Below are 21,013 nucleotides of genomic sequence, written 5' to 3' on the forward strand. Positions count from 1 at the left end.
GAAACACCCAGTATATACATATTAACTGATTGTTTCATAGATCAAGTACCTCAGTCAAAAAAACTGGTAGAACCCCTTTCTGGATAAGGCAGTGATGCTTTTTTTTTTATGAGGGTTTTGCTGGCGTCAAAGAAATAAGTTGGCGAAAATCTCGCAATGAATTTTATAACTTTCAGACACACAGGTGCATAGTTTGTCTAATACTAGAGATTTGTGTATGCGTTACAAGACGTCCAAATGATAGAATTACCTTTGGATTTGAGAGAGAGAGAGAGAGAGAGAGAGAGAGAGAGAGAGAGAGAGAGAGAGAGAGAGAGAGAATGGCCATTAGTAATTGCCGCTTGGCTTAGAGGAGGGTTGCTTGTCGTCGGTACGTAGTTGGCCGGAGCGACTGAAGACAAGTTTGTCGTTAGTTGACAAGATACTGATTGACAAGTTTACTGATCGGCAAGTTTCTAATTGGCATACCCAGACAGCGGTAGCGCCTCGCCGTCAGCGATCGAGTGCAAGGTCACCTTTAGAACGTACTCTTATTGATATTGGCAAAAGCACTGTTTGTGAAATTCCCGCCAGCGTATCTCTCTGTCCGTCTGGTCTGAGCGTCAAACATTTTTCTAATGTCTGTGAGCCTGCTGCCATGGTTTGACGTCAGTCTTGTGTGTGTGTGTGTGTGTGTGTGTGTGAGTGAGTGAGACTCTCTCTCTCTCTCTCTCTTTTTTTCTTGTTTTCGTTTTGCGTATTTGCACTCCCTTTGTTTACCCGTAAAAAATAATAAGCCTTTGTCTTTCACGACTGTAATGATGTATCATATGAGGCTTTAAATTGATTGTACCTAAAAACATTGAGGTAAATATCTCTGTGATAGTGGAAAGGCATCTCATTGTTATTCTTGTAACATTTTCAGGTGTCTGCTTCTTCAAAGGTAACCTGTAGTGGCTTCCATAGTCCAGATGCCCCATAGAAATCAGCATGTAAACAATACGCCTGGCTCCTTGAAACGAAGCAAAAAGTAAACACAGGGGTTCCTTACCTTTATGTAAAAAGTTAATACTGGACTTCTCTCAAGATTAGGTACAGAGTTAAATGTGTACAGAATCCCTTTAAAATTAACCGCACAAGTGAATGTTTGGTGTCCTTAGATATTGGCCAAAGGAAAAACTTGATTTATATTAATGGCACAAATACACGTGGCTCGTAAAAGCTAATTACAAGGAAATACTTGTTGTACATTAACATTTGGCATATAACTAAATATACGAAGTTCAGTTAGACCAGACTCGCATGAAGGGCCGGGGAAGAGCTCAAACCAACACTTGATGCGTAAAAGAGATGTTGCTTGATTTAATTACTTTTTTGGTATCTCTATTTACGTATTCTGGAAATTATTTTGTATAATATTATGATGACAGATTCAGTTCAGTAATAGGTTATTTTATTGCGCATAGTCCTTTAAGAGTTATACTTTACATAGTTACTGACTGTGACAACTAGTGCCCATGCTATTGTTTTGATATAGCAGTTAAGGATGCATAACCTTTTCTTCATTCCGATCATAGAAATGCTTGCTTTCGTATCTTGCTTCGGCAAAGAAAGTTGTGGCTAGCCTTATGTACTAGACCAGCGTAAGTGTTTGTAATGTATTTTAGGTACCCAAGTTACGCTGCAAGTTTGAAGGAGTCCATTTAGGGAGGTTAAAGCATTTTTTCTTTTCTGAAGATAGATGTTAGAAATAAGCGTTTACACACACAAATATGTATTTAATAATTTTATTACAGAAAAATGCAGCGAACATATGTGTGTGTTGCTTCCGTTTTGGCATTTTGAATAATTGATGATTCGGACATTTGTATTTTTCTCTTGTTTGGAAGTTTGCGTGCAGGTGTTTGGCTTCTATTCCCCAGATCCAGAAGGCTTGAAGGTATTAATGCCGAAATCTACAGTCCTGAATTTAGGTCACGCAAGATTGGAAATGGTTTTGAAAGCTTCGGGACATTTGTCAAGGTTTTGTGTTACCTGACTGAGGGATTCTTTAGGCCAGGCTCTTGCTTCGATTTTCATTTTGAAATTCATGTTCTGTTGTCAATACTGGCATTAGTATTTATGAAAAGTATTGACAGTGCTGATGTGTATTCTCTCTCTCTCTCTCTCTCTCTCTCTCTCTCTCTCTCTCTCTTTGAGAGAGAGTGAGTGGGAATTAATGTGTGATATATGTGATCATAACATTACTGTATTAAAGTCACTACTGTGTATGTGTAGGAGAGAGAGAGAGAGAGAGAGAGAGAGAGAGAGAGAGAGAGAGAGAGAGAGAGAGAGAGAGAGATTTATGTTACTCATTTATGGTTTGATCATTTGTCTACAGAACCCCACTGTATTTTGAGTTTGCACTGCACTTGTTTGTATTGCCTAGGACTTTGCAAGGTGCAGTCGGTTGAGAATTATAGAAATTCACATTGAAAATCGTTGCAATGCTTGCTGTTGCAATGATCTGCTTATTGTGCTATCCTTTCAACTCTACCCATTAGAATTAATTTATTTTAACACCACTTTCTGTACGTTGTCCAGTTCATAAGTATCTAAAACCGATTTTCATCCTTCATGTTTTCTTTTTCAAAATTCCATTTAAAAAAAGTGTTTGGAGAATAGTTTACAACACGTCGTCAATTATCAGGCTGTGTAGAATAGTATGATATATATCAACACGCACTTCGTGCGCAGTTTATAGGTTAACATTCACGAATAACTTATTCGTGCCGAGATGCCCTCCTCGTCGTCGTGAAGCAATTAATTATCGACTATGTTGATAAATTAATGTCGTCATCATTAAGATGATTAAGAAACTGTCAAGTACACCCGACTTCAATGAGGTAGGGAGGTGACGCGTCAACTTCAGCAGGTGAGGGACCAAACGCTAAGGTGACGGGAGTCTCTTTACATGTCCAAGTTTTTTCTCGCACTTTGTGTTTGTCAGTTTTATTTGTTATGTGTTCTTTTATGGATAGGCGAACTGTGCCGTCATTATTAAGACACTTGCATCAGCTAAGAAAAATTATATGTTCTAAGCAAATGTTTCAGGGTACATACCTTATGGTTAAAGACTATGAATTTGATGTAAAAAACAGACAACTTCCTCTCTCTCTCTCTCTCTCTCTCTCTCTCTCTCTCTCTCTCTCTCTCTCTCTCTCTCTCTCTCTCTCTCTGCTTCGTCCCAGTCTCAAGGAGGAGGGAGAGGGGAAGGGGGAGGGAGGGAATCGCGATGAAAGCTCATTATGCCACATTGTGCAAGAGTCACCCGACAACGTCTTTTAACTGTCCGTGTCGCAAAGCAGCCATGATGACTATGCTTCTGAAGGAGATGTAATCTCACGATTTCCATTTGGAATTGCCAGTCGAATAGGCGTCTTATCAATGGCGCACCACCACTCTTTCGTGCCTCTGCAGCAGCACCAAACACATTAATATATTGCCTCGACTTAACAGTAGTGGTCTGCAGTTCGTGTAGCTCGAAAAATCACGTCTCTCTCTTGAAGGAGATAAGACACCGACATTGAGTTTATTTTGTCTTGGGGGAAAAGGGCACTGGCTTTGATTTTCTGCTCTTGGAAAATGTTGTTGCCTTGATTTTCGGTTGTTTGTGCGAGGGGTGTGACATGACTCGCTTTCGTTTTTTGGAAACTGCAGTGACTTTGACTCGCGAATTAGAAAATCCCTGGCTTTGACTCTGACGTTTTGAAGAAAAAAAAAAAAAAAAAAAATAGAAACCGGTACATACTTTAATTTCAGGTTGACGCAAAAGAAAGCACAGACTTTGCTGCCCGATTGGTGGGGACAGAGGGACAACCTTTGACTTCCTGTTGGAGGCACAGGCTTTGACTTTCAGTTGTTGAGGGCAAAGGTTCTAACTTCTGCTCTCCATTGTTGGAGGAAAACATAAGGGTTTTAAATTTCGGATTCATACGAAAAAAGATGCCGAACTTTACCCTTGGTACTGGCAAAAGTCAGGCTTTGAATTACGGTTATTCTTAAAGAAGGCTCTGGCTTTGACTACCAGTTGTTGGAGAACATTATTATGTTGTAAAAAAAAGGGGGAGGGGTGTTGGGGTGGGGTGGCCCTAGTTCTGTCTTTCGGCTGTTAAAAAAGAGGCCTTAATTTTGACGTAAGGATTGTGAAGTCAGATGCTTCGTTTCGATTTATGTGGAAAGGCCCTAGCTTGAACTTATTTTTTTCTGTGTTTGAGGAAGGTGCGCTGGCTCTGACTGCAGATTTTTTCATCACAAGAACTTAACTTATAATTAGCATTTGGTTATTCGAATCTAAAATGTTAAGTTTCAGGTATGTTAGGAAGACATCATAAATAAATCCCGCTCGAAGCTTTGACATGAAGAGGAGATTTTGATCGAGGGTTTGATTTTAAAATTATATGAAGCTGGTATTTCATCATGTATAGAAAAGTGTGCCTTAATAGCAATTAAGGTCAACAACGAACTATAATTTTCGTCCATCAGAAATCAAACCACGCATGAAATGGGTTCAAGCCCTTGTCGGAAAAACCGACACTGCGTTTGGTTCTGTCACGGACATGCTGCGTATCGAATTGATTTTTACCCCTCAAAAAATTAGAATAGTATCAGTGGCTTTTCGTTCAGAAAATGTCGACCATAGTTCCTTTTTTGATTAAAAAAAAAAAAAGCGCACAGACGTTGAATTTAGGTTATTCGGTAATGGAAATAAGAATGTTTTCATTTTTGGAAAAAGATACCGGCATTGAGTTTCGGTTGTTCCTGCGCTTTTAGTTGTGGAGGAAATTGAACGTTATCGTGGTTGAAGATGTGGCAACGTCGGGTAGCTCAGAGATCAGCTGGTTCCATCTGGGGTTGCTGATTGCCAATTTCCTCTACACGGTAGTTAAAAAGGTGGTCCAGCCTTGTGCCCGCCGACCCCTCTTTTCACTCCTTTTTCAGGTTCGTATTACTTTCGATATTAAATGACGACGTCATTCGCTGATTTTTATTCTTACAATAAATATAGGGTATTCCTTTTTTTCGTTTCTTGACGATATCTGTATTAAAAAAATCAATATTTTACTCTTCAGGGAAAAGCGTGGCGTTATGAATTGCATTTAAATTTTTCTCCGTTTTCCCGAAAGACTCATGCATTGTCTTCTTCCTTGCTAAGTAACTATTAAAGGAGAATTTTGGTCATATATGAAATACATAAAAAATTCCCATTTCTTTGCATGAGAATGTCCTAATTTTTTTGACAGTTTAGCGTTCGGAGTGCCATTATGCAAATTAGAGTACGCCTTGGGAATTAATGAAACCAAGATTCATAAATCGTTTAGTTGGTGCTCTCTTATATCGATTTGCCTTTACGCTATAAATGTTGAAAGTGAATATTGAGAGAACAGTGGAAAATCTCTTTGCCCGTGAATCTTACCAGAATGAGGGACGAGTGTATACAGAACTATACGGGTGGCTTATATTCACGTTAAATGTCTTTTAGACATTTCTGAGTGGGAAAATATTCCTTTTTTGTGTTGTTATTTATTTGTTCTTATTTTCTTTCTGAGTATCCTACCGTGAAAGTTGGAGCTTATCTGTTTACGTAGCGCATGTATTTTTTTCTTTACTATTTCTGAAGGAGTTCTTGTTAATCTTTTTTACGCAGTGGAATTACTGGCCCTTTCTTTTATACCGCAGCCCGTCCTTATTTCAAGCTTTAAATTATTCCAACCTGTTGCATGCATATATATATATATATATATATATATATATATATATATATATATATATATATATATATATATACATACACATACACATGTATATATACTATATATTTATATGAGTATATATTATACATATATATATTATGTATGCACACATACATAATACTTTTTTATTTATTAGTGAACATACACATATACAAATCACTCGATCCAGCCTCTGGAGATAATAATGGTTAAGACGGTGTTTTTTGTTCGTTTAGCCACTTGGAACGTTGAAGGCTTCCCTCCTCGTCGTCCCTTTCATAGGTTGAGAGGGTTCTTTCTTTTCTCGGACCTTCCTCCGTCTTCTGTTGTTGATTCATCTCCGCCACTTTGATTTGAGCAGCTTCCTTTTGAAGATCAGGATGTTGTTGTTGTTGTTTTTGTTGTTGCCTCTTATTCTTGGCGTTGTCGAATTCCTTAGCTGGAGTCAGACATTTTTATCCTAGTTTTTTTTTTTTTTTTTTTTATGTTGAGCTGGGATACAGTGGTTTCTTTTGGAAAATATTATGTATTACCTTTGAGCATAGGTTTTTAGTTTTGGAAAATCTCAGATTTTCTCTTTAACATTTTTATTATGGTAATTTAAATCTTTAGAAGATAATGTGATGAATATCTTCTAGATTTAAAGGAGTAAGTACCAAGGAGTTTTTTTTTTAATCAAAAGATAATTCCTTGAGGACAGACTCTCTCTCTCTCTCTCTCTCTCTCTCTCTAGGTTAAGCTAATTTGGACCGGTACGACTTTCCTTACAATTTAGGTCTCCTAAAAATGTAGCTTTTGGAAAACATGTTCTCGGTTACCTGATGAAAGAAGAAAGTTTCCCAACCATTAATTTACGAGTTCCTAGATGTGTGTATATTTTTATCCGGTAAGGGCGGTGCGCTAGTGGATTTTGCCTGACAATTAACGAAAGTTAGGGCAGAGCCTGTGGGAGGGCCTGGATGGGAAAGGGTAGTAGGAGGCTGAGCGGCAACTTTGGCTCATATTTCAAAGTATTATTAGCCTAATTGCTCCGAGGTGTTAGATTAAGAAGGGGTCAGAGCCCGATGGGCGGATGTCTGGGGCTCCATAAATTGATCATGGAATGGGTTCGGAAGTGGAAGGATAATGGGAGGTTTTGCTCCGTTGAAGAACGAGGAATGCTGTTATGGACGATATTGTGAGTGACAAATACACAAGAGAGTGACGAGTAGTGTACGTGAATTATACTCCAGAAAGAGGAAGCGACATGCAATTCTCCCATCTACTAAAAAAAAAAAAAAAAAAAAACTGGCTCGAAATATTTTTGTGCGGATTTCGAGGTCGTTGTCCGCGATGAACTCCAGCAAAAATAAACAACTCGAAGACTCGTGAAAGTTATGGCGTCTCTTAAAAATTTTATTCGCGTACACAGATACCCGATACCCTCTCTTTTTCTCGTATCACTTGGGGGAATTTTATGACTCATTTAATCCTTTTCTCATGCACATAGACGTTTCCCCCCTCCCCTTCCTCTTCCTGACCCTTCAACGTACCCAGTGTAGCTTGGTCTTGATTCCTTCTTCTTGAGTTATTAGGCAAAGTGAAGATCTGCACTTGGACGCGCCACTTGGGTTTAATTGAAATTTTAAATGTGACAAGGATATGCGGCGGTAACGATGCGTTTTAAAAGCTCTCGGACATTGTGTATGTATTAGAAACAAACACACACACACACGCACACACACACACACACACAGAGAGAGAGAGAGAGAGAGAGAGAGAGAGAGAGAGAGAGAGAGAGAGAGAGAGAGAATCCATTTCAAGTCACTTTTAACATCCGTTTAACCACCGACAATTTTCGACCTCTGACCTTTAGCTTGACCTTTTAAATAGTTCTTGATAAGGAGTTACAGTCCGTCTTGTCTCCTTTCCTCACATGCAAACTATTAAAGTCAAGAAGACCTGATTCATATGGAAATTGTTACTTCATAACACAGAAGACAAATCGGGCTACAGAATTTATTTTCGCGGTCGCCTGAACTCACTTTCACTGCACAAGCAGATATTTTTGTGGTACTTATATATGGTATTAAAAGAATACGTATATTTTTTTCTTTGTTGAGTCTTATTGATGGTATCATTTCCTGTGAAAGTTTTAGAATTTGCTCCGCGAATAGCTGAAGTGTGGCCTTGGTTGCTCCGATGAATTCTCTGTTATGATGCGGACCTCATATTACGTGAGGGGAATATCAGTCAGCATTTATCTTCTACATCGTGCCATGTACACGAGAATTTATTTTCATTTTCATATGCATTAATATTTTCCTTATTTTTTATGTTATATTTTTCGTACTGCTCTCTCGTTTTATTATTTTATCTCTTCGTGGTTTCGTTATTTCTGTGTTCTCTTGTTTGCCCTCGTAACAGTATTGTTTAATGTTTTTGTATTTGCTGGTTGTGCGCTATTACAGTTACTCGGTACATAATACTGTGGCATATATTGAGATTACAAAAATATATATGGTGTATCTTCCATACGCCCCTTGTGCCTATATGCACAGTATTTTTTTTTTAAATGTAACTGTAATGTTGTGATACTTCTCCTCTTGTGTCCACCAGTTTTTGGTGACTTTGCTTGCGTTAGATATTTTGCTTGCTTGTTTGTATATATCCTGCATGTTGCCTTTTTGTACTTCGTAGCGCACTGTAGTGATTATTTTACTTTATATTTGTGATTTACTCAAATAATAAAAACTTCAAATCCGCCATTTCAGCTTCGCGATGCAAAATGTAGTTTTGGTATTGCCCCATTAGCTGTGTAGTTGCGAAAATATCAATGTATACATAATGAGCATAAATTCATATGTATTTCTCGTAACCTATGCATAACTTGTGTGTGATTCTTGTCAAAAGTAGTTGATTAAAAGTTGTTAAGTGTTTTGAATGTGTGTGCATGTGCATAGTAAATTGTGTGTGTGTGTTTTGTTTGTGGGAGAGAAAAGAGAGAGAGCGCTCGTCAGTCAGCTGGGGGTCAAAGGAAACCAGTAATGACTAGATAATTTCTGGTAGAAAAAGCAAAAGAACAGATAGAAGTGCGAGGGACAAAAATACTCTCTGGATTGGGATGTCGTTCACCCTGGAGGCATCGTCGCTATAGTTCGTGATATGAAACTTCAGATGAGACGTGAATTGTTTCTTTTTTTCTTCTTTTGGCGACGAGCTCTGGAACGAGAGAGAGAGAGAGAGAGAGAGAGAGAGAGAGAGAGAGAGAGAGAGAATTCTCTCTTTCTACTTGTAACCTTTTTTGTTTCTTCTTTCGTTTCCCGGAAACCTTCGTAACTTAAACATTCTGAACGTATAAACATCCAGGACTATGTTTAAAAATGTTGCAGATACCCAGCATTTGATGTAGCTCACACCGAGCACTAACATTTTTATTGCTCCCTAGACGCCCGCCAAACTCGACTTTATGACCCGGTATGTAAGGGCGAGTATTGCCCGCGCTTAGTTTACTGCAGTCTCGATGGCAGGGTTGTGATTAAAGCTTTGACGTCACCACTAGTATTGTTATTGTTGTTATTGTTTCTGTTAGGCAAAGACAGGTCGATGCTTAATATGTTTGGGTATTACACAACACATCCACCTTTGATGCCTTATCTCGGGTGAACGAATTTGGCTCACTTTCCTTCTTCTCCTCTCCCTTTACTCCCACGTTCGTTCTCCCCATCCCTTTTTCTTTTTCCCTTCCCTCCTCTTCTCTCTTTTCGTTACTCGCCCTCTCTCTTTTTTTCCCTATCCCTCTCTCTCTTTTTTCCCTATCGGCGGTGTATCATTAGCAGGGAGACAGAAGTCACTGAAAATGAATGCATCTAATTTTTTGCAATTGATCATAAAATTCTGGACTTATAACGGAATTTATGTGCAGAGGTTAGGGTCAAAAGCAGGTTTTACGAGAGCGTAGTGTTTTAAAACTCTTCAAATTAAAATGGAAATTGGCCTTTTCCGTTAGCTTTTGATTGCTTAATGGTTTTACCATTTCCTCCTATTAGTCCGTACACGGAGCCTGTAATGCATTTGCATCGCGATTAGCCTAAATAGTTACTCGATTTCTTTGCTGCTTGAATATTTTTGTCTGTTTTTCCTTTGATATATTATATGATGCTCGCCCCATGTAGATTTCTTTTTTTTTTTTTTGAACCATTTCATAACATCATGTTCTCCGTTGAATTAATGTATTCTTTCCTTGGTGAATGTTATGAAATGTTGACATTGAGCGTCTCATGGTATTAATTTGAGATTATTTAAATTTGGTTTTAATATTGTAAACATATCTTTTTAACATTATTGTAATTATTAACGTGAATGACCACGGCAACTGCACCACTTTTTTTTTTATGAAAATTCGATCAATCAAATGTTTACTTCATAAATGTCAAGGCAGTTGAATGACTTCCTTGAAGAAAAGGTCTGTCATGAAGTTTGCAAAGCGCAGGAAGTATTTACATGTCTTTCCTTTCCCCCAGTTTTTCGTCACGAGAAAATTCCCTTTCTTCAGCGGTGGCATGTCCTTTTAGCTAAGGCGTCTGCCGAGACCGGAGCTTTAGGCCGTGATAGCAGTGCCAATGTCGCCGCGGTGTCTGCGCCAGTGGTCGGCCCCCTTGCACGAAAATCAGGCGACTCGGGTCGAGGGGATTCAAGTCACCCACAAGGAACTGGTTGTAATTGAAAAGAGACGACGCAGAGGGCTTTCATTTGCATGTTCCACGTTTCAAGCAGCATCTGAGAGAGAGAGAGAGAGAGAGAGAGAGAGAGAGAGAGAGAGAGAGAGAGAGAGAGAGAGCATGGACATGAACATCTGGAGGACGTTTAGGATTCGTCTAGTTAACTAAAAAGGCTTCCTTCATAATTAAATCGCTTCCGCTGCCTCTCGGGTAAAAGGCAAAGTAATTTTTACTTTAGACGTGTCACGCAAATTTACACTTACAGTGACATTTACAGTTGCAGACATACTGTTTCCGACATGAGGATGTCACACACGACGTAATGTCGCTCCTTACACTCCCCAGTTAAATCGGACGAATCTTCAATTGGAGAGTCACCGTTCAATGTGGAAAATAATCATAGTTAATGGATCTGTGCATGGGGATAATCGTGGGTGACCCATTGTCTTTTTTATTGTATATGAAAGGTATTATATGTTAATTTTTCCCCATTTATTTTACATACATTGAGGGGAAGACCATTATAAATGGAAAGGGTTAGATTGCAGTCCAGGTCTTTGAGAAAGTTGACTCGTAAATGGAATTAGATTAAGGGAAGTGGGGAGTCATAAGCTGGTAGAGGGTGAAATGAAAGGGAGAATTAACTGAATAAAGACGAATGCAAAATGTCTAATGAACCCCAGATGTATTGAAGAGAGAGAGAGAGAGAGAGAGAGAGAGAGAGAGAGAGAGAGAGAGAGAGAGAGAGAGGAGGAGGAGGAGGAGGAGGAGGCCATATGGAAACGGAGAATGGGCAATTACATAAGGAGTTTCGAGGAAGACTCGGAGCGCGAGAGCCAAACCATGACGAGAGAAGGAGAGTGGAAAAAGTTGTTGCTGGCGAGTGGAGTTCATCAGAAAGGAAATACGACCTTCGGGGATATGATAATTGGAGAGAAATACGAGACGTCAGGCATCATGCTGCCGTCAGGGCTTTTAAATAAATGGATCTATTTTGCATGGAATACCCAGATTTATTATTTCTGGAAGTCCGGAAGACTTGGCCCTCCACTGAAAATTATATATATATATATATATATATATATATATATATATATATATATATATATATATATATATATATATATATATATATATTTACAAACGAACATACATACATACAAAGAGACAGTCGATTTCCTACCAAAGCGGAATGATTAGGATACGTTGCTTTACAACCCATTAAGCCTCTGAACCTAAGCAGTTAATTATATCTGATAGTTAGTTGGCTGTGGTAGATAGCAAACAATTTTGAGTGATCGTTTTATGTATACACTATATATATATATATATATATATATATATATATATATATATATATATATATATATATATATATATATATATATATGTATAATGTGTGTGTTAGTGTGTGCGCGTGCAAATAGAATGTGAAAGATTCTGGGGTTAAATGGTTATGTTAACTACTATAAGGACACACACACACACACACACACACACACACACACACACACACACACACACACACATATATATATATATATATATATATATATATATATATATATATATATATATATGTATATAATTTAAAATTGCATCGGGAACAGCGATGCATATATGTATATGCATGGGGAGTGATCAAGGGTGGCGTTATTAAACTCTGGGATTGATTGATTGATTTTTAAACATACGTTGACGTCATATCAGCATTGGTCATGGACACCGTGAAAGAGTGGGTGTAGAGAGATTGTGCTGCTCTGTTTATGACTGGTTATCGTGAATAAAATCAATGGGTCACGTTATTTAAAATCGATGTCTAGTAAACTATTGTTTGCGTTCTGGGTGTGCTAGATGAAAAATGGCCAAATTGTTGTTGCTTTGTAACTTCTGTTATTTTATTGTAATCCCATTTATTAAATACAATAGGCACGGACATCTAATTGATATTGCGTTCAATATAGTGTTACTGAGCCCAGGGTTAGCGCAAATGACGAAGTGGAAAAACTTGCCGTGAAAGAGGCTGGGGTGAATGGGAAAATAAAAATGGATGTCTTATGGACACATTCATCACAGTGTAACGTTCTTTCCGGCTTTCATGACAATGAAATAAGTCAAGCATTTGCTTCTTCAAACAGTCATGCCGCTGGTTAATGAACATTTCTTGAAAAAGAAGAAATGAAAATGCAGTTGGAGATACTCTCTTTCAAGTATACAGAATGACAGCATCATATTCTTTCGTCCTCTCCCTCCTGCAATTTTCTTCGAGTTGTTTTTTTTTTCTTTTTGGGTGGTAGGATGTTTGAATTTACCCATCGGATACCTGTCGTTGACATTATCTCTGAATCAGACACAAACACAAGCACACACACAGATTTTTATTAAAAACGAAGGTCAACTTCTCAAGTTTTTATTGCCGCCAATCTAGATAAAAATATTTTTTATCTTACCTGTTTGATTATTACCATAATAGTAGATGCAGTTCATAAATATATATGTATATATATATATATTTATATATATAATATATATATATATATATATATATATATATATATATATATATATATATATATATATATATATATATATATATATGAAAGTTGTTGTTTTTGCATGTTATTTTTAGTTAAAATCTATAAATTTTTTTGCATTTATGAATTATATATTTCAGTTCAGTCTTACTTTCATCTTGTTTTACTTCACTTTACTGTTTTTATCTTTTCCGTACTTTGGTCTCCTGAATAGATAATAATAATAATAATAATAATAATAATAATAATAATAATAATAATAATAATAATAATAGGTTTTATTAAAAAGGATGGCTGTATTATGCGAATTTATCTTACATAGTGTCTTTTCTATCTTCCTTATGATTCGCTTTTTAGGCTCAGCGATGTTAGTCAGCAACTGGCCGATATTCATGTTGGAAAAGGATAGTGTGCAGAATATGGGAAGTCTTTTATTAAAATATCCAATCAGAAATCGTTCGTCTGGATTCAGGTTCTATTTTAGGTACCGTCGACATGTTTCGACCAGCTCGTTGTTCATCCTCTGGACGTGGTTGCAGAAGGTCTGAAGAAACTATATAAGATAAATTCGCATAATACAGCCATCCTTTTTAATAAGACCTGTTTAAAAGAGCTTCTACACCCTTCAAATAATAATAATAATAATAATAATAATAATAATAATAATAATAATAATAATAATTAGTCCTGAATGCAATAAGATATGCTGTACTACAGAGTAATTTGTCTTAGGCTTTCGTACTTATTTGCAGTAGATGTTATTTCAACTATATATCTTATATATAAAAAAATATTTTTTCATTATTTATATGAAAATACTAACAGAAAAGTGTCTTCATTCTTCAGGCAATTACTTTTACTCAAATCATATTCAGATTCCCGTGAGATGTGGGTCAATATTTTCCCCCGGGCAACAATACATTAGATTAAGAAAATGATACCCGTGTTTGTCTTCGATCAGAATAAAAGGAATATGATTCATGCTCCACGGTCCTGGGATCTCTGTTTATCATTAGTCTTCAGCTATAAAGGGCGGTCGGGCCATAGTCTCGTCCCAGACGAAAAAATCATGGCTGGTAATAATCTATCAGGGGGAGTTTTCGTAATGACAGAGATCTGACTCATGACTCTCTTTGATTGTAAGAAATTTATGCTCGTGTGGATGTACCACTAGATTCAATGCTTGCTCACGTTTTGGCTTGTGTGTAGGTTGTTAAAATTCGTTGTAACATTTTGGTAATTATGCAGTTTTCCTGAATTACATCTGCGTTTGAAGTTTTCTCTGAATTACATGATCGTGTATGTGAGTTTGCAAACAAGCTTTTGAAAATTATGTAGAGAGAGAGAGAGAGAGAGAGAGAGAGAGAGAGAGAGAGAGAGAGAGAGAGAGAGAAGAATTATAGGCGCAATAAAGGCTAAGAAATGCAGGAAGAGCAGCCAAGGAAACGAACTGCAACGGTAGTTCAGTATTAAATGCCGTCTCCAAGTTCCACAGCAAACATATGCGTTTAAAATCTGTACTTAGAACATTTGACAAATTTACTATCCATCTCTGTGCTTAGTTGCAGGTTGGAATATGAGAACACAAAACTTTAGAGATATTAATGATGGATCAAATATTAAACGTGAACTCGTCATGTTTGTCTGAGGGAAGCAGGAGAGGAACCGTTGAAGGTTATTTATGAAAGAGGGGATGTGGAGAGATACCATACAGTGAAGGAGGAAATAGACGGCACTGGTAAATTTAGCACGTCATGAAAGCATACAGTGTAGAGGAGAACATGAAGATCTTTCACTTGACGGTATTGAAATTTTTAACAGGAGTGAATTTGTTGTAATATCTGCAAATTTTAACAGTGAATTTGTTGTAATATCTGTAAAGTAAGTTTCTTTGATTGTTAGGGTTTTGTTGGAACGCATCTGAAAAATCACCAGCACGTCGAAGTTCTTTCGAAATTCATATGTTTATTAATTCTTGGGGGAATAACAGGTGGAGTTAGATAAACGATTTCATAAAAAGATTCTTGATTATAAAGGATTTAATGATAAGCTAAACATGTCTCTTGATAAGGACACATTGGTTGCAAAATTTCACAGCAATATCTTCAGATATTATCGGGATTATTATGTAGAAGTTGCTGCATTAATTATTTTGTCGAGAGAGTCCGTTATATCATAAATGTGGGATTGTTAATTATAAGCCTTACCTCTCTGTGTAAAAGTGATACGTGTTTATACTAATGTAGTCCGGTCAAGATTTTGTTATTAGTGTATTTTATCCCTGTGGGAAAAAGAGTGAATTAATTCAAGTAGTGGATTATTTTCAGGTAATGATCCTAATATAGTTGGATGATTGTATTTTCACCCGTGTTTGCTTGGATGCCACACAGGACGGAATTCAAGCAGTATGGAAATTGAGATAATTTTTGAAGGTGTAAGAGGCTTTTCTGTACGTGAGTGGGATCCTGGGAATTTTTTTTAAGTAGCCCATTTCGTTAAATTTTGATTATACAGGAATTGTTTTTATCTATTTATTAATTTTGTATAAAGGCCTAGCTATATAGTGTTGCTGTAACACCCGTCTGATCGAAAAGCCTTCCCCCTCTTTCGTTTGTATGTCTTTAAGCTTTTATGAAAAACGTGCGTAAAAAAATATTCTTTTCTCTGCGATCGTGGGTTGAACTCCGACCAACAACGACTAAATTTTTTTTGCACAGATTTGAATAACTGTCATTTTCCACGATTAGGACTCTCCTCTTCATCATTTCTTTGTTTTATCCTTTTCCACATAGCATCAGGAACTCTCTCCAGCAATGATTTTAGACAGCAACACTTGCGCAGTTCGTCAGTCTTTGTTGTTGCGCATTCGTAAACTTTCATGAAGGATTATTCATCTTTATCTTTAGTTGTTGCTTAGTCAGAAACCTTTACCGAGAATCCTTCAGTCTTAAATTCTCACTCCTGAATTACCACGAGGATTCAGTCTTTTGTATCTGTTGCTCAGTCGTAAACCTTCACCAAGAGTCAGTCTGTCTTTGATGTTTGTCGTCGCCAATAGTCAGACTTAAGTCGCTTGTGCTCAGGCCTAACTCCCCCCCCCCAAAGGTTTTAGTCTTCTGTAGCTTTTGCTCAGACGTATAAGCCGATGCATTTTCTTAGCCTTGAGTGAAGATGAACGTGGCGTGAGGGGCCAGCGCCGAGAAACCTCAAGCCGACACCAGCAAAGCAACCAATAAAACCTGCTCTTTCTTCACCGTGTAATTAAGTCAGACCACAGTTTTACTCCTTAGTGGATTAGGTTGCGTAGACAACCGAGGTGTGTGCGAGTGTGTATGCGTTGCGTTGCGTGTTTGTGTACACATATCAAACGCCGTGGAAGTGAGTCTTCTTTTTTTAGATTCAGAAATCGTGTAAACTAATACTTGTGTATCCACTCGTGATGTTTGCTTTTCATTCTCTCCTTGTCTTTGAAGTGGCGCTTTTTGTACGTTGTTATATGTGTTATTGGCACTTTTACATATTCATACTTTCATCCAGTATAGCATTCCATTATTCCATCATTGTTCATGCATCGCTCTCTCTCTCTCTCTCTCTCTCTCTCTCTCTCTCTCTCTCTCTCTCTCTCTCTCTGGATACTGGATTCCGGATAAGATTCTTCCTTATAGAAACACCTTTTTTTTTTTTTTTTATGAACTAGTTGTCTTTCTGTTGTTTATTATTGATACTGTCGGTTGGTTGATTTTACCTCTTCAGATAATTGTAAGATTTTACTTGGGATTTGATGCTGGTCTTTGTATTTTTTGCTAAGCTTTCTTACAAGGCGGAGTTTATGACGGAATTTGAAGCTCTGTGAAGTACAGTGCAATCTTTTCTTATGATCTGTTTGTTCCGTCATTAGATCCGAAAGTGACGATAATAGAGACTGTGGATGGAAAAGACATGAAAAAGAGATGTTCAATAATTAGACAAGTTGAGATCTTTTATATATTTTTCTTTCTTTCAAGAATCCTGGAATTCCTTCCTATTCCCCCTGGAAGGTGATGGCTAACCTGCATTCAAAGTCAATCAGCCGACCCAAACTTGTCTCTTAAACTTTCCAACTTAGCTAATTAAATTATTTCCCACAAGAGAGAGGCTGGAGAAAACCTTCGTGAATTACGTCAATGTTAGGAGAGCTATGTTAGCATTAACTACATTCCATCTCTCCCATTCTCTCTCTCTCTCTCTCAAGTAGGGACGGATATGTATTTTAACTCAGCGTAATGATTGCCTGTATTTAAGTACGCTTTTTTTTATTTGTAATTTCCTCTTACGTGAATACGTACAGAAAAACCCCCCTTTTAAATAAGTACGTTTTGAATTTGGATCTCTCAAGTGCAGTAGAGTTTTATTTTAGAGCTTGAATGGTGTCGCAGGAAACGAAACAACATTTTAAACCAATTATGATTAATTTTGCAAAGCTTTCAGTAACTATTACACAAGATAAAACTGCTGAAATATTGTCATCAAGAAAGGTGCAGTGATTTATATGGCCATATGTTTATGGTCCCAGGGTTTGCTTTTTTGTTGAAATAACGCGTTCATTTTATGTTGTCTTGCTTGTCAGACACTGAAGATAATTGAGTGATAAAGAAGTTTGTACCTTTCTTCTAATTGAATGTATTTGAACGAAGACTTCTTAGGGAAAGCTGTTCCCAATCTTTGCTGGTAGCTTTTTTTTTCATTTCTGAAACTTTATGACCATTTCTTTGGCTTCTGTAGAAATGTCAGTTGTATTATATCAAAGACTTTGATTTGGCTCATGGAGAGATATACAGTATCGAAGGCTTTAGCGTAACATTTTGAAAATCCTTCTCTCTGTTTTGCTGTGTTAAACCATATTACAATCTAATTTCTTTTACTACTTATGCAATATTTGGTTTTTCAAGTTATAAAAAAAAAATTTACGAAGACTAGCCTTGAAGATGGGTAAGCTTAAAAATGACCGAACTGAGTTTAATACTGAAATTTGTTGACTTACAATCGGAGTTTACTGATGGAAACATAGCCCAGTCTGTGCTGCTAGAATTGCGAATTACAGAGATAACATTAGCAATGCTTTAAGCCCTTAGAATAATATTTTACCTTACTTAAGCCCACATACGTTCGAGCTCGCGCGCTTGCACACGCACAGGCGCACACTGTTGTTACTGGCCTCCTGGCACGCCAAGTGCATAATGAATGAAGGCACCGAACGTAATTCGCTTATCTGACATGAGTTCGGAATTACTTGGTTGCAGTGCTTTGGAACACTTGGAAATAGATTCTCTCTCTCTCTCTCTCTCTCTCTCTCTCTCTCTCTCTCTCTCTCTCTCTCTCTCTCTCATTTTGAAATATTCTTTTGGCTTGAGAATTGCCGAATCCACTCAGAATGGACCTCCACGTCTTACCTGTTGTCATAATTTCTCGTGGATACAATTTTCATTATTTGTGGCTTCTGTTGTGATTTGATCTGCGGTTTCTCCTTTGTGTTCTAATAATGCGTTTTGACTATTATTTTACAAGAAATTGCCATCTTTCAGTTAATTGCTATTGACAACTTCTTCCTTAGAAGTTAGTTCTTTCGTTTAGGTATTATATTGGCTGGGTGTTCCGTCATCATCTGGTCTGTTGTGTGTCACCTCAAGTATGCTGCTTCATTGGAATGGGCATTTATTTCTCATACAGTGTTATTTTACTTTGGTTTTTGTAGTAAACGCATCAGAAAAGTATTTGTTGTGAGTGTGTGTTTTTTAGAATAAGTATATGTAACTCCAGACTGCCTTTGGTTTATAAGTTTTCCTGTTGTTCGGTTTTTCTGTGCAATTTGTGTTTGTTTTTGTGGTTTCCCTAACCGGATTTTGCGGTTGTGTTTCGGTTTTGTGTTATTTTGTTATTATGTAGAGGTGCATTTTTATTATTTTCTTTCTTTTCCTCCTTTAGATAATTTCTCAAATTTGGTAGTAATTCATGAAGTATTTTTATACACTTGACATATATTACCTTAACTGATTCGAGTTATTTTTTTGTTTCAGGTCTGTAAAGTGGGAGAACGTTGGCTGAAATTCGCTGAAATTCAGTATTTGGGTACAAGAAAGATGTATGCGTGAGGAGTAAGTACGAACAACTGTGGGATGAATAGTTTTTTTATACATTTGAAGCAAATTTTAATATTCACTTATGTAGTGATAATAAAATTTACTTTGCAGCTGAGAAGCACATGGCAAAGGCTTCTTGTTACATTTGAAGCAAATTTCACTAGTTTCAATTCAGCAGTAAAATTCCTTGGAATGTAGTTGAGAAAAATCTGATAGGTAGTTTTTCATACAATTAAAGCAGACTGTATTATTAGTTATTTATGAATAACAAAGTCTGCTTACCATGTAGGTAAGAATAACTAGATAAAAGAAAAAAAGATGCTAGGAGCGCCCTCTTTCTCTCTCTCTCCCTCTCTCCCCCTCTCTCCCCTTCTTTCTTTAGGTGTCGGCGGAGGCAGACTTTCAGACGCCAGATCATTTTCTTGAAATCGATCAGCGCAAGTAACGTGGCTCCTCTCTGCACTGTGTTGCTGAAGTCTTGCTGAAATGTTGTTCCTTTAACGTGTCATCGAGGTGATGGAAGAGAAGATTTTATCATCCAGTCTTGTTAGATTGTTGATGATGATTACTTTTTTTTCAGCTCTTAGTTTGGTCTTCATTCCTTCTATTCTGGGTTTTCCTCATATTCACGTGTAACTTCTGTTTTGTCGTGATGTTTTTCATCCTTGATTTATGGGAGGGGGTTTATCTGCTTTTATTTTTTATTTTGCTGCAGGTTGACTTGAATGTGTAAGTCTCATGTTCGCAGATGCACTCTCTCTCTCTCTCTCTCTCTCTCTCTCTCTCTCTCTCTCTCTCTCTCTGTTATATCTGAAACTAGGGGGAGACAACTTTTTAGAACGAGAGTTTTCATTATTGTTTGTGTTCGCTCTATCTGTAGATATTCAACCTCCAAGTGGTTCATTTCTACTTAATGAAATATATTTTAATATTTAGCAATCACAATTCAGCCATGACCTTTACCATGGTGTGCCTTCAGAAGATAAAACAGTATAGTTTCAACTGTCACATTTTTACTTTTTCACATTTTTACTTTAACTGCTGAATCCTGGATGAATTCCAAATACGTATGCACATTCGCACTCTGGTTTAATAATATAGGTTAGTCCACTGTTTTTCATTTTGATTTTGTGTGACAGTGAAATTTTTTATATATATATATATTCTATCCCGCCTATATCAAAACTTAGCTTGTTTTTTCAAATTATACTATTTGACATAAACTAGATAAATCAACTTCATGATTTAAACAAAATATGAGATGCGTTTACATTCCTGCGTTTATTAATTGTACAGTTATTTGTGTACACACCAGTATTAGTGCGTATGCAGTGCATGTGGAAAATTCTCTCTCTCTCTCTCTCTCTCTCTCTCTCTCTCTCTCTCTCTCTCTCTCTCTCTCTCTGTGGCAGTTATGTTGCTCACACGCACTTGTTTAATTGACGGATAAACTAACTTTAACTTATTGGAGGGGACAATACAAATGCAAGTCACGCCATTGTCTCCTCTCTGGACTGGGGTCTTAGTGACCATTTTCCCAACGCATCTGAAGTGCTGTGTCTCGTTGATAATTTTCAGTTGTCTATATTTTGACTAGGGACAAGCGAATGCCGTAAACAGTTATAAATTAGGGTTAATGAAGGGCCGTATTGCGGTGCTATGCATATAAAACTCGTTTGCGTTCCGTTTAAAATCAGTTAGCTAGGAATTGTGCTCGTCTGCCATCGAAGTTTATTTGACCCCCCCCCTTTTTATTTTTTGCAAATTTCCCTTAATGAGACGTGGCACTACATTATTAATTTTCCTTTTAAAAGTAGGAAGATTGTGGTCGTTATTGCAGCGTAGTTATTGGGATTTCGTTAACGGCCGCTCATTGCGCCATAGCTGATGTTCTGTTTCGCCAAAGTGATATC

The 21,013-nt window shown here is 37.2% G+C and overlaps 1 protein-coding gene across 1 annotated transcript in view; it reads left to right on the forward strand.

Annotated features, from left to right (window-relative positions):
- The window catches only part of LOC136842543 (Krueppel-like factor 6), a 588,925-nt gene that overhangs the window by 79,292 nt on the left and 488,620 nt on the right, over positions 1-21,013 (forward strand). The window contains exon 2 of the mRNA XM_067109978.1: positions 19,038-19,115. The gene's annotated coding sequence lies outside the window, so the exon portion shown is untranslated. The remainder of the gene's footprint in view (positions 1-19,037; positions 19,116-21,013) is intronic.

This window comes from Macrobrachium rosenbergii, chromosome 10 (assembly GCF_040412425.1).
Source record: "Macrobrachium rosenbergii isolate ZJJX-2024 chromosome 10, ASM4041242v1, whole genome shotgun sequence".
NCBI classification, from domain to species: Eukaryota; Metazoa; Arthropoda; class Malacostraca; order Decapoda; family Palaemonidae; genus Macrobrachium; species Macrobrachium rosenbergii.